Raw genomic sequence first — 14,718 nt, forward strand, 5'->3', positions numbered from 1 at the left:
AAGCCAAGGGAAGTGGACAATCTGCAGTGTTGAAAAAGGCAAGCAAATGAGCTATACCTCTGAGCCTCCAGAAGGGATCCTCCTACTGAGACCCTGATTTTAGCTTGTTAAGACTGATTTTGGACTTCTGACCTCTAGAAGTGTAAACAAATAAACTTATATTGTTTTAAGCTGTTAAGCTTGTGTTATAGGGTGTTATGTTATAGTAACAATAGGATTGAAGTATAAACATTTAGATATATATCCATTTCACTCTGATTCTCTCCCAGGAACACAGGATTTTTGCAAATGCTTGGTGGATAATAGATTGAATGCATTAGATATGAGAACCTAGCTCTCTTCTATTTATTAATCTAGAAAAAATATAAAACAATATTATTCTCTTCATTTTTTTTGGGTTAGTCCTGGGGCTTGAATACAGGTCCTAGGTGCTGTCCCTGAGCTTCTTTTGCGCAAGGCTAGCATTCTAACCCTTGACACACAGCTTTTTCTGTTTATGTGGTACTGAGGAATCGAACCCAGGGCCTCATGCATGCAAGGCAAGCACTCTACCACTGAGCCACCTGCCCAGCCCCTCATTTATTTTTCTGTTTTGGAAAATTCAAGGTTATTTAAAATTTAAAACTATGTTGTTTTTGCTAATCTTTTAGAGGTTTATTGTCATTTTAAATGAAGTAACAATTTTAAATTATTTTGCAATGTACAATAAACACACATGGATAACCATGAATCACGTAAGTAAAGGTTCTTTGTAGCCTTTAAAATAATTGTTTTTTTGTCAGTCTAGCAGCTTGAACTGGGCCTGGGCACTGGCTCTGAGCTTTTGCTCAGAGTAGTGCTCTACAACTGCAGCCTTTTCTAAGTAGTTTATTGGAGATAAAGAGTCTAATGACCTTTCCTGCCCAAGCTGGCTTCGAATCATGATCCTCAGATTCCAGTCTCCTGAATAGCTCGGATTACAGGCATGAGCCACAGGCACCCAGCTACCTTCAATAATATTTAAGGGCATAAAATGATCCTCAGACAAGATCATTTGAGAGTGGCTATTTCAACCTAAGTCATATGTATAAAATATTGGCCACAGCAATTTTAGATCCCCATTTTACTTGTCATACTACATAAAGAGAGCAATTTCCCCTCAAAACATCAAGTAGAGCCAAGCACTGGTAACTCACATCTGTCTACTGTCTACTAGCTACTCAGCAGGCTGAGATCTGAGGATCACAGTTTAAAGCTAGCCTGGGCAGGAAAGCCTATGAGACTCTCGCCCCAAGCCCCACCCTGCCCCCCATCGGTGGTAGGGCTTGAACTCTGGGCCTGGGCACTGTCCTTCCGCTCTTCAGCTCAAGGCTAGCTCTCTACCACTTGAGACACAGCACCACTTCCAGTTTTCTGGTGTTTTCTGGGTGTTTTATTGGAGTTAAGAATCTCATGGACTTTCCTGCCTGGGCTGGCTATGAACCATGATCCTCAGATCTCAGCCTCCTGAGTAACTAGGATTATAGGCATGAACCACCAGCCTCCGGCTTCCATGACACTCTTATCTCCAATTAACCACCAAGAAAATAAAAAAATGGAACTGTAGCTCAAGTGGTGTCAGCTCTAAATGAAAAAAGCCAAGGGACAGTGCCCAGGCCATGAGTTCAAATCCCAATTACACCCCTCTACCCACACACACATACACACAAACAAACACGAAGCAGGAGTACCAGCTAAGCCAATGTAGGATCTGTGTCCACTCTGGAACAATCAGGGTTACACACCCCCAGTACCGCTGGGGATGGTTCAATCTCAGTCAAAGTATGTGATTCTACCTAATGAGAAGAGGTGCATATGTTTGCCATTTGATCAGTGAGACTGGCCAGCACATACCACTGTCAAGTTCTGATGGAAGCACTCAATTCTTACAACCACCCAATATTATTATTTATTTTAGAGCATGATGCACTTTCTGCCATCATTTCAACTCAGAAATATACTTGAGGACTGTTTCAGGGTTTAAAGTTCCTAATTTTTTTTTCTGTTATTCCTAAGATTTCGATTGAAACATTACCATTAGTCTACACTAGTCTTAGGAGGCTGGCCATGGGCTCTTGTATCAGACAGCTTCACTCACACTGTGCTTAGCTTTTGACTGAGACTCTGACTGAGAAAACAGCCTCATTTATATGATGTCCTTTTTAAGTCCCTATGACACTTACTACTGGAACAAAGCTATATTCTGATCCAGCTAACTAAATAATGTAATGCAAGTTTATAATTGACATAGTCTTTTCAGACTTAACTATTACAGTTCTTTGGCGAATAGGTGGACTGTCAGATTTCTGGTCCCTCTCCTCTAGACTCCAGACGGCACTAAGGACTGGAGGACTGGCTGGGGAGGGGAGTGTTGTGAAGGCCTGCCTTGGAGAAGGAGGAAGTGCCCTGCCACATCCAGTTCCCAGGTGTTTTGCAGGCATTGTCCGCAGCTGAGGAAGGAGAGCCTTTTTCTTTCTCACCTTGGTTCAATCTTCTCTTCCCTAACACCCCTGCCCTGCTTGGTGGGTATGGTGACTGAGGACACCTTAGACATGAAAGCATTGGCAAATTCCCCAGCTAGACTTCGTGCCAAATTTTCCACAGTGAAACTAAAAGCCCTCAGGGGAACTAAAATGTGGCTCTCCTCCTGCATAAATGTGCTACTATAGGAATTCTCTTCAATGGCTGCCTTCACAAGACTGTACCTAGGGTGACTTCCTTCTCAAGGTGCTCAACAGAAATGCAGAGCTGATACTGCTCCAATTCCCATGCCACACACCCCCTCCTTCGACCTTGTCTCCTTTCCTCCTCCTCTTAAGGGATTTGGCCTAGAGAGGAAAGATTGGGACATGGACCTCACCCTGAGGAGCTAACTCTTGCTTTTCTCATGATTGATCATGGAGAAAAAAAAAACAGATCTTCTCTGTGTTATGTAGACCTCTCCTCTATCAAAGTCACAGGAAAAAATGCTTCAAGACATGATTCTGTTGTTTTCTTTTGTGCCAGCAGTGGGGCTTGAACTCTCGGCTTTTTTTCCTGCTCTAGACTGGCACTCTTCTCACTAAGCCACACCTTGACTTCTGGCTTTTTGCTGGTTAACTGAAAATCAGAATCTCACAGTCTTTTCTGCTTGGGCTGGCTTTGAACCATGATCCTCAGATCTCAGGCTTCTGAGTACAGGTAGCTAGGATTATAGGCAGGAGCCACTGGTGCCTGGTTTTCCTGTGCTATTTTATGATCTCATTGTTTCTAAGGATAAAAATCTGGGACCCCCTACCCCAAAAAATCACAAAAGTCTTTTCTAGTTCTTCCTTGGGCCCTACCCCTTATCTCAAATGCCCACAAGATCTCATTTATATTTTCTCTATAAAATGAGAACCATGGTACTGGCATAATTAAATCTTTGACTACCCACATGTCTACTCAATTGACTTTCTTAAACTTTTAGGTGAAACTCACATAACATAAAATTAATCATTTTAAATATAATTAAATGACCTTTAGTACATTCATAGTGTTCGGTAACCATCACTGATTCTAAAAGATTTTTATTTGATCACACTCAAAGGAGATTCTATACCCATTAAGCAGTTACTGTCCATTTCTCCTTGCCTGAGCCCCCTGAAAGCCATCAATCTGATTTCTATCTCTATTAATTTACATACCTTGGATATTTCTTTTAACTGAAATTGTACAATCTGTGACTTCAGATTCACTCAGCATAAAATTTATAGGGTTCATCCATGGTACAGCAGGTATCAGGATTTTATTTGTTTTCTACATCTAAATAATTATAGTACCATAATTTATCCATTCATCAGTTGTAGGACATTTGCATTGTTCCCATTTTTTGAGCATTGTGAGTAGGGCTGTTATGAATACTTGTGATCCAATATTTGTTTGAATTTGTCTACATGTATGCCTGGAATTACTGAGCTATATGTAATTCTGTGCTTAATTTGTTTCAGAAATTGATAAACTGTTTTATTCAGTGAACTGCAATGCATAAGGCTTCTAATTTCCTGATATCTTTATCAACACTTGTTTTCCATTAAAAATTATACAACTATCCTACTGTGTAGGAAATAATTTTTCAGATTAGGCTTTGATTTACATTCCTCTAAACCAATGATGATACTAAGCCCTTACAAGATATATATTTTCTGTCATTCTGAACACTGCCTTTTACTTCTTAATGGTATTTTTTGGTTGTGGGGCTGGAACTCTGGGCCTGGGCGCTGTCCCTCAGCTCTTCAGCTCAAGGCAAGCGCTCTTCTGTTTGAGCCACAGACCCACTTCCAGTTTTCTGGTGGTTTATTGGAAATAAGAGTTTCATGAACGGGACGTTCCTGCCCAGGCTGGCTTTGAACTGTGATCCTCAGATCTCAGTCTCCTGAATCACTAGGATTACAGGTGTGAACCACCAGCACCCGGCTTAATGGTAAGTTTTGATGAGCAAGTTTTTTTTAACTTTCATGAATTCCAACTTATTTTTTTCCCTTTGTTGCTTGTATCTTTGATTCCATATCTAGGTATCCACTGAAAAATCCAAAGTCATAAGGATTTAACACTGTTTTCTTCTACTAATTTAAAATTTTAGCTCTTACTCAAAATAGATCAAAGATCTAAGTGTATGTTTTGTATATGGTGCAAAGTAAAGGTCCAACTTCCATACACTTGTCTGCTATCATCTAGTTGTCTCAGCATTAAAAAGACAATTGAAAGGTTTTAATACCTTGTCTAAAGTCAAGTACTCGTATGTGTGTATGTGTATCTCCATTGGCTTTTGTACTTTCTGTACTAAAACCAGACCTCTAAAATAAAATATTTCTGATTTAGCATAAGATTCCTATCCATTAAAAAAAAAAGGAAAGATTCCTATCCATTATACTCTCCCCATATAGCTCAAATCTGTTCACTGTTCACCTTTATCAAAGGTTACCAGTTTAGTCCATGCCTCCATCAATTCTCATCTGGACTCTGAGTGTTTTCCAGATGGAGCTACTCTTTCTTCTAGTGTTGATTTTTATTTATTTATTTTTTTACACAGCACCATTTCTGGCTTTTTCTATGATTTAATTGAAGATAAAAATCTCAGACTTTCCTGCTCTGTCTGGCTTCAAACCACGATCCTCAGATCCCAGCCTCCTGAGTAGCTGGTATAACAGGTGGGAGCCACTGGTCCCTGATACCCCTGTTGACTCTTAACAGTCCTCAAAGGAGCTGCCAGAAGCATTTTGTTTTGGCTAGTCCTGGGGCTTGAACTCAGGGCCTGGGCACTGTCCCTGAGCTGCTTCTTTTTTTTTTTCACTTTTGTGTGTGTGTGTGTGTCTGTGTGTGGGTGTATGTGTGTGTGTGTGTGTCTGTGTGTGGGTGTGTTTGTGTGTGTGTGTGAAAATACCGTACAGAGGGTTTACAATTACAATGACATGGGCAAGATAATGAGTACATTTCTTATCAAGCATTGATGCCTCTGCCTTTGTTTCCCCTTCCCATCCCTTCCCATTTCCCCCCATCCCCCACCATCCTCCCTGCTCCCCACCATCCCCCGCCCTGCCAAAGTTGTGAAGTTCATTTTTCGACATAACGTCTTGTACATCTCATTGTTGCAATGGGCCCACCTGTATTAATAGGGTCCTCCTATTTAAACTATTTGTTTTTTCCCTTCCCCTCCACAAGTTATACCAACTTCAATTCTATGCCTCCATCAGAAAGAATGACATTGCCCCATTTGTTAGGAAATGGAAAGACTTGGAAAAAATTATATTAAGTGAAGTAAGCCAGGCCCAAAGAAACATAGGTCCCATGGTTTCCCTTATTTGCAATAACTAGTATATGTTTGAGACAAGCAGAAACAGTCAGATAAGTTGGTGTTAGGCGAAATGAACCTAAGATAAGGACTCAAATGTTTTTCCTTTCTTGTGATTGTTTCTTACATATTTATAAGATGATTTCTTTGTTGCTTTGAATGTCCCTTCCCCATAGTATAACCCTGAACTTCCTTTGCTCAAGGCTAAGCCATAGCACCATTTCTGGCTTTTACTATTTATGTGGTACTAAGGAATTGAACCCAGGGCTGCATGCGTTCTAGGCAAGCACTCCAACACTAAGCCATATCCCAGCCCTAGCAGCATTTTTTTTTAAATTAAAAATCTGGTCATGTCATACACTGACTTTAGTTTCCTCTGGTTTCAACTATAAATTCAAAATTGTTAATATCTCAAGGATGTAGGTTCTGCCTCTGCTGTACCTCCCCTGGCCCCCAGACCCCTTCAGATAGTTACATACCAGCCTTTTGGACTTCTTGATGCTTCTTAAACTCGCCAAGCTTTACTAACTTCCCTCTGCCTGGAATAATCACTTCCTACTCTTAGCTGTTACTCATCCTCCAGCTCTGGGCTGGCAGTGGCATTTCACATCTCTTCACTCATCCTTGCACCTTTCTTTCCTATCTCTTAAGGTCTAATCACTATTTATTCATGCCCCTTTGCTTTATAATACTGTGATTGTTTTGTGTTTTCACTATGCCTGTGTCTAGTCATATAAAAAGCAAATGAGCCAGTGGCTCACGCCTGTAATCCTAGCTACTCAGGAGGCTGAGATCTGAGGATCATTGTTCAAAGCCAGCCCAGGCAGGAAAAGTCTATGAGACTCCTATCTCCAATAAAACACCAGAAAACCGGAAGTGGCGCTGTGGCTCAAGTGGCAGCGCGCTTGCCTTGAGCTGAAGAGCTGAGGGACAGCGCCCAGGCCCAGAGTTCAAGCCCCATGACCGACAAAAAAAAAAAAAAAAAAAGCAAATGCTTGTTGAGCAAGTAATGAACAATAATGAATAATTCTTGTTGTCTTGTCAATACCTGCAAGACAAGAGTTGAGTTTGTTTATTCTCCAATAATTCATTAAACATTAGTTGAATGGTGCTAAATATTGGGAATAAAAAAATGACCTGACTTATGTAATTGTAAGACTTCTGTTTATCACTTTTATAATAACAATTTTAATTTTTTTCAATGAGTAACAACTTCTGCACTTAACGAAGTCCCAATCGGAAATGTAGTAACAGCCGGGCACCAGTGGCTCATACCTGTCACCCTAGCTACTCCGGAGGCTGAGATCTGAGGATCATGGTTCAAAGCCAGTCCAGGCAGGAAAGTCTGTGAGACTCTTATCTCCAATTAACTACCAGGAAACCAGAAGTGGCACTGTGGCACTAGCCTTAAGCTGAAGAGCTCAGGGACAGTGCCCAGGCCGAGTTCAAGCCCCACAACCCACCAAAAAAAAAAAAAATCCAGAAAGTGTAGTGACTATCTGATTGACACCAAAATATCAGATATGAATTCTCCTGGAACCTATAAATGTTACCCTCATTTGGAAAAAGGTTCTTGGCAGATGTGATTAAGAATCTAGAGAAGAGAGGTTATACTGGATTAACCAGATGCACCTAAATGTTATCACATGAATCTTTGTTAGCGGGAACACACACACACACACATACTTTGGAGAGGGTCATGTAATGATAGAGGCAGAGATCGGAATGATGGGATCATAAACTAAGGAATGTCAGCAGCCCCCATAAACTGGTAAAGACAGGATCCTGAATTTCGGTGTTTCTAGACAGATTATGGTCCAATTGACACCTTGGTTTAACCCAGTGCTATTGCTTGCCTATTTGTAGCCTCCAGAACAGTGGATGGAAGAATAAATTTCTGTTATTTTAAGCCACCTAGTTTATAGTAACTTATTATAGCAGCTGCAGGAAATTAATGTAGACAGTGCTGAAAGTAAAGCTTGCAAAACATTGTAAATGGAGGCAAGCATCAAGGTGGCTGCAGAGGAAAGTGCTGCCTGGAAGGGGTCTGAGAAGGAATCTCACAGCAAGAGACACAGAGCTGGGTTTTAAAACATAAGCAATCATCTTCCTGGCAGCAATGGGGTCAGTGTATAAGGAAGATCATTCCTGCGGGACCAGCAGTGGGTATGAAGGCCTGGGGGACACATAGAGTATTCGTGGGAGCAGACCATCTGGGGTCAACTGAAGATAAGGATGGAGAAGAATGATGAGAAATAAGGAAGTAGAAAATCAAATTGTCACTAGACTGTGAAAGAATTTGCATGTTGTGGTAATGGATTCAACTCTTATTTTGTTAAGTCATAGGAAACTTATGGCTTGTGAACTTACCATGAATAGTGAACTGAAGTTAAGTGAGACCAGCTCAGTTCTGAGAGTTTATGTCTAAGAATAAATACAGCTGAATCTTTGCCCCTTTGTAGCTTAACAACTAAAAGGGAAAACAAAGAAGGAAGCAAATGCATACTCTACCCAAATACTTGCTATAAGACTATGACAATGGTCAGAGGTGATAAACTGAGGCAGTAGCAGTAGGGACAGTGGAATGGCACTAATTGGACAGCATCTCCTTGGTACATACTGCAGGGACATCAGATTTATAGAGCACAGAGTGTAGGAGAGGAAGGGCTCAAGAATGGATCGAGGATGTAAGCTTGTCAGACTGAGAAATAACCCATGTATAGAATTGTTAGGGGAGAGGCTCAAAGCATCTAGTTCTGATTAAGGCTAAGGAATAGCCAAGTAGAGACTTTAGAAGATACTTAGAAATATCTATTGAGAGTGTGTTCTAAGACAGATCTGGAAAATGTCAGCAAGAGATGAGACTTAAAAGGCATGAAAGGGAATGAGGAAGCAGATTATACAGGACAAAGGTTAGAGCCCTGGACAGCACCAGAACTGGAGAACAAGGTGTACAGCTGGTATAATGTACCAAAAGGATTATCATTGTGAAAGAGCTTTCTGCAGCCTTCTAAGTATTGACAGTTTGGGTAAATTCCCTTATTTGAAAGACTTTTGGGTTTCTTCTGGGAATCTGGTAGTCTATCTATCTATCTATCTATCTACCTACCTATATCTATCTCTAAGTCAGAGATAGATATAGGTATAGAGATAGATATAGATAGAATTTTTTTTTGCCAGTCCTGGGGCTTAAACTCAGGGCCTGGGTGCTGTCCCTGAGTTGCTTTTGCTTAAAGCTAGCACTCTACAACTTGAACCACAGCGCCTCTTCTGGCTTTATTTGTTTGTTTATGTGGTGCTGAGGAATCGAACCCAGGGCCTCATGCATGCTAGGCAAGCACTCTACCACTGAGCCACCTTCCCCGCCCCAGACAGTCTATATTTGCCTGCCTAGACTCCCACCTAAGGATAACACTGCAATCTGGTTAGCCAGAACAACCACGTCAATAACCAAACCCTTAATACATCATAAAATAATTAATCCAGTGAGCACTTAATAATTTGATGAATTGGTTGATCATAATGAAAATGGAAATGTTCCTTTGTCTAACAGTTGGGCCATATTCATCACCATTCCTTGAGATAAGCATTTTTCAGTTATGCACAGATTGGCAATTACTGTGAAGCTATATGAGCCTGTTTAAATTAATGAACATCATAACTCATTAACCTCTTGAGACCTCATTGCATTCTAAGTGTTACTGGCAGACTTGAGGCTTGAGCAAGGGAGGGCGAAATGAGGAAAGAAAGAACAGAATATAAGACAGGAGGAAAAGAAGGGAAGTGGTGGGGGTGGGGGAAATGAAGGAGAAATCAAGAAGAGAGGATAAAGTAAGTTTATCTGCATTTGTTCCTAAAGGTAGAATGAACTGTTTCCAGCAATCACACAAGAAAGCAGCTAGAAGATATATCCAGAAGCAAATACATTGATATTAAGTCTAGGCTCCAATTCTTTTGAGATCTTAGGCTGATTACCTTCATATCCTTTATCTTTAGGTAGCACAGACAGAAGTGGAGACCCATGTTTCTGGAACTATGTTTAAATCCTGATTTTGCCAGGTAAGAGCTATATGCCCTTGGACAAATTACTTAACCTCCCTCTGACCTGGTTTCTTAATGTTTTAAAGTCAGGAAAAAAAAATAGGATGCCCTTTATCAAATGGTTGTGCTCATAAATGAGTCAATACTTGCAAAGCACTTAGAACATTGTGCTTAATAATGTTGTTAGCTATTAGCTATAAAATTGTAACAATTAACTTGCAAAATATTTGCAAAATGTTCCTAGCACAATGCCTGGCTTACAGAAGGTGCACATTAAGCGGTGACTTCCCTTCCCTCAGCCCCTCAGATGTCCAGGCGGGGAGGGGGGTGGGGGAGGGGTGATGATAGAAGAGTGGCTGATCTTTAACTCTACTGGGCCCAGCCAATTCACTTGGCTCTGGACCAAACAGATGGAGTTCCACATAGGGATTTATTATAATTGGTTGGGTTTTTTTTCTCAAAGCAATTTTCAGAGTAGTTATACAAGGTCTAATAAGTTCATAGTTAACTTTGCAACAGACTCCATAGCTCCCCACTTTGAAGGGTAAACTTGGCATGTGCACAGCATGCTGATTAAAACCATACCAAAAGAGAGATCTAAGAGTGTAGAAATGAAAGTCCATACTGGTTGAGACTCCAAAATGGGAATTATTGTTTACCCTTTTTGTATACAAATTGAGCACAGAACATGATATGAAAGAGCAAAAAATTCCTTTGTATAAGTACTTAAAATTTTTTTTAAAAGAGCAAAGCGTTTTAGTTCCTTTCCTAACTACTGGATATATACACATAAAAAGCACATGTATACATATGCATGCATGCACACACACACTTTTTACAACTTACTAGCTGCAAGACACCACCTGGATGACTGAGAAAAAAAAATCTATCCTTTCCATGTTTAGCACAATTCTTTCAATCCAAAAGTAAAAAATAGGGCAGCTATCATCCTAAGCAGACACATCCATGAATAAGTATGGAGAACTTGGCCTGGTGATTTTACTCCTATCCAGCTTGAAGATCCTGTTCCTCCTCTTTGGCCCCCCTCCAGATCACTGCCCTCCTCTGAGGTTTCATGTTTATTTTATACTGCCCTACTTAGGGGACTTTAACCAACCACAGTAACTAACACATTCCCTCTGGGGCTGGCAAATGTAGACAACACTAAGTAGTCTAGAGAGGAAGTAAGGTAGGAGAGCTGTATGAGGAGACAGGGAAATAAGATCGTTAAAAATTATCTCAGTGAGACTTCAACAAATCTTTAGCTAGGAGTAAATCCTAGCTACTCAGGTGGCTGAGATCTAGGGATTTCAGTTCAAAGCCAGCCTGGACAAGAAAGCCTATGAGACTCTTACCTCCAATTAACTACCAAAAAGCCAGAGATGAAGCTATGGTTCAAAGTGATAGAGCACTTGAACACGAAAGCTCAGGGAGAGCAACTAGGCCCTGAGTTCAAACCCAGGGATGGCAAAATAAATTAAAATTAAAAAATTAAAAATTAAAAGGGCCAGAAATAAAATATGAAAAATCCCCTCTGACCACGCCTACTTTTATTTATTTTATTTTTTTTTTATTTCTTTGTCGGTCATGGGGTCTGAACTCTGAGTCTGGGTGCTGTCCCTCAGCTCTTCAGCTCAAGGCTAGCACTCTACCACTTGAGCCACAGCACCACTTCTGGCTTTTTCTGCTTATGTGGTGCTGAGGAAGCGAACCCAGGGCCTCATGCATGCAAGGCAAGCGCTCTACCAGTGAGCCACCTTCCCAGCCCATCACATCTCCTTTTAGATACCAAGTTACAATGTGGGAGACATAGAAAAGCGATCTGCCTTGCCTTCTCTGAAAAAAAACCAAAACATAACAAAACAAAAAAAACCAACAACACTTTTTATTTAAAAGCTGTTAAGTTTGAGGGCAGGTAAAAAGACAGAGGCTGGAAGGCATGCCTAGGTACTAAGTTTAGTCCTAAAGCCACATCTTGTGCTTTAAGTGAGCATAGATCTCATCTGTGTTTGAGGAGAGTAAACAGCCCTTGTGTTACCTACCTTCAGAACCATAGTCTAAGGAATTACAAGTTGCCAGAGGACATGACCATGTGTATCCTCATTTTCCTTCAGAAAATATAAAGCCTCAGAAGTGTCGCTGTGGCTCAAGTGGTAGGATACCAGCCTTGAGCAAAAGAAGCTTAAGGACAGTGTCCTAGGCCCAGAGTTCAAGCCCCAAGATTGACAAAAAAAAAATGCAAAGCTCTACTAACCTCTGCAAGTCCTTACTCTCGCTTAAGGAGCAGGAAATGTTTCTCTCCCCTCCCTCTTTTTTTTCTCCTTTATCCTGTTATACCAAAATAAAACCTTAAAAAACATCTACCTGTTTGTCAGACATCCTGAGGGCATGCTTTTCCTGCATGGATCTCAAGTACCTGTGTTTTTACATGGAGACTAGGAAGCTGAGAAAACCTCTCCCCTTTCCTCCATTATCCACTGACCAGAGCAGAGCACAAATCTGGAGTTTGAGTCCCATCTCTACCACCTTTAAGGGTATAAACTGCTCAATTTTCATACCTTGTTCCTTGCCTCATCTTTCCTCATCTATAAAATAGGGATACTAGAAGTCCCTGACTCAACTAGTGGGGATTTAGGAGATGGTTAAAAGGAATCAAGTAAGTGGTCAGGCCCAGGCTCTGACTCATGATAAACAGGCAATAAACTGTTGCTGTTCTTCTTCATAAATCAGGATGAGGGCTCAATACCAAGTAGACTACTTCAGAAAAAATTATTATGCCCACCAATTATGGATTAACAGCCCCCTACTCACCCTGTGAGGAGAGACTGAGTTCAACATAAACATAACAATGTGCTAATCACATAGGCTTTTCTGGGACGTGGCTGTCTTAGTGTTTATTGTGTCCTGGGTTATTCTTCCTGCCCTGCTGTCAAGGTCATGTGTCAATTGGCTTAAAAACCCTACTGAAATTTGGTTGCTAAATACCCATCTTTCCCTCTTGCTATGTAGAAGCCTAAACAGTCCAAGGGGTGTGAGACACCCTGAGGAACATTTTCCAGAGATTAGTTGCAGGGAGGAAGTGTGCACACTTGCCAAACTAAGCTAGGAGCGGGTCATGATGGATCTGTTATGCACTAATTCCTACATTTCTACCATCCCCTCCTCTGTGAAGATTTTGGAGCGTCTCTTCTCTCACCAGTTGGCTCTGGACTAACCGAGGTGACTCTGAAGTCTAGAAGTTTGGACTTCAGAGGGATACACTGGCTTCTACATATACTCCCAACATGAGTTTGAGTCCCAGAGAAGATAGAGCTAGGCGGGGGTTGAGGGTAGGGAGATGGATAAGAAAAAGTTATTTGTAAGGAATGTAGGAAGAACCTGAGGGAACAGAAAGGGAGATATTTAAATGGCATTTAAGAGCATTAGGGCAGGTAGGCCACAGGCTCCATGGAGCCAGTGGTGTGATTTTTGCTCTCAATTGGTTTAAAAGGGTTTTGATTGAAATTGAACTGATGTTTCAGTTTTATACATTAAGGATCCCTCTTAGGTGGGTACTCATGCCTATAATCCTAGCTACTCCAGAGACTGAGAAGATCATGGTTTGAAGCCTCTCAGGCAGAAAAGTGCAAAAAATTCTATCTCCAAAATACCCATCAAAAAGCAGGGAAGAGCCAGTGGCTTACCCCTGTAATCCTAGCTACTCAGGAGGCTGAGCTCTGAGAACCACAGTTCAAATCCAGCCCAGACAGGAAAGTCCATGAGACTCAACTCCAATAAAACACTCAGAAACTGGAAGTGGTGCTGTGGCTCAAGTGGTATAGTGCTGTCCTTGAGCTGAAGAGCTGAGGGACAACACCCAGGCCCAGAGTTCAAGCAGGGCCGAATGTATGAGTGAAGTGATAAAGCACAGCCCAGAAAGCAAGCTGAGCCAGCATAGGACCCTGAATTCAAGCCCCTGCACCTATGGAGGAAGTGAGTGCTGTGGCATCTCGGAGCTTGCCTTGTGCCTGTCCCAACTGTGTTCTTTCAGCCATGTTTTCCCATTCTGCCCCAGATCCTTGAGTATCAATCAGCCTCATAGGCCTCATCATCCCAGGAACTTCATGGCAGACTAAGTCTCCTTCAGAAGCCCGGCACCCATTTACCTTGGCCTAGCTAACTCTCTTTTATTGGTTCCTCAGACTTTCCCTCTACCCTAAGCCCCAAGTTTAAGTTAACTCCTCTTGTTTTTCTTTAATGGTTCCATGCCTTTCACTTTCTCAGCACTTACCATAATGTGAATTTATTTGTTTACTTTCTTTATGAAGACATTTAATTTTTTCATGGCACATAGCAATTGTACATACTCATGACAAATAATGTTATGTAGACAGTATGCAATGATCCAATCAGGGTAACTACTATTTCCCATACCTCAAACACGTGTGTGTGTGTGTGTGTGTGTGTGTGTGTGTGTGTGTGTGTGTGTGTGTGTGTGTGTGTGTGTGTGTGTGTGTGTGTAAGCCCTAGGGCTGGAATTCAGAGTCTGAGTGATGTCGTTGAGCTTTTGTGCTCAAGACTAGCAGTCTACCACTTGAGCTACAGCTCCACTTATGGCTTTTTGCTGGTTAGTTGGGGGTAAGAGTCTCATGGACTTTCCTGCCAAGGATGGCCTTGAACCTCAGTCCTAAATCTAAACCTCCTGAGTAGCTAGGATTACAGGCATGAGCCACCAGTACCTGGCTCACTTCTTTCTTTATATTGGCAACATTCAAAATCCTGTCTATATACAATAAATTCTTGAATTTTGTTTTTTCTTTTATTGCCAGATTCCCTCTCTAAAAATCCAGGATTATGGGGACAATATATTA

This window comes from Dipodomys spectabilis, unplaced genomic scaffold, assembly GCF_019054845.1.
Source record: "Dipodomys spectabilis isolate Male_0828 unplaced genomic scaffold, ASM1905484v1 ptg000089l, whole genome shotgun sequence".
NCBI lineage: Eukaryota > Metazoa > Chordata > Mammalia > Rodentia > Heteromyidae > Dipodomys > Dipodomys spectabilis.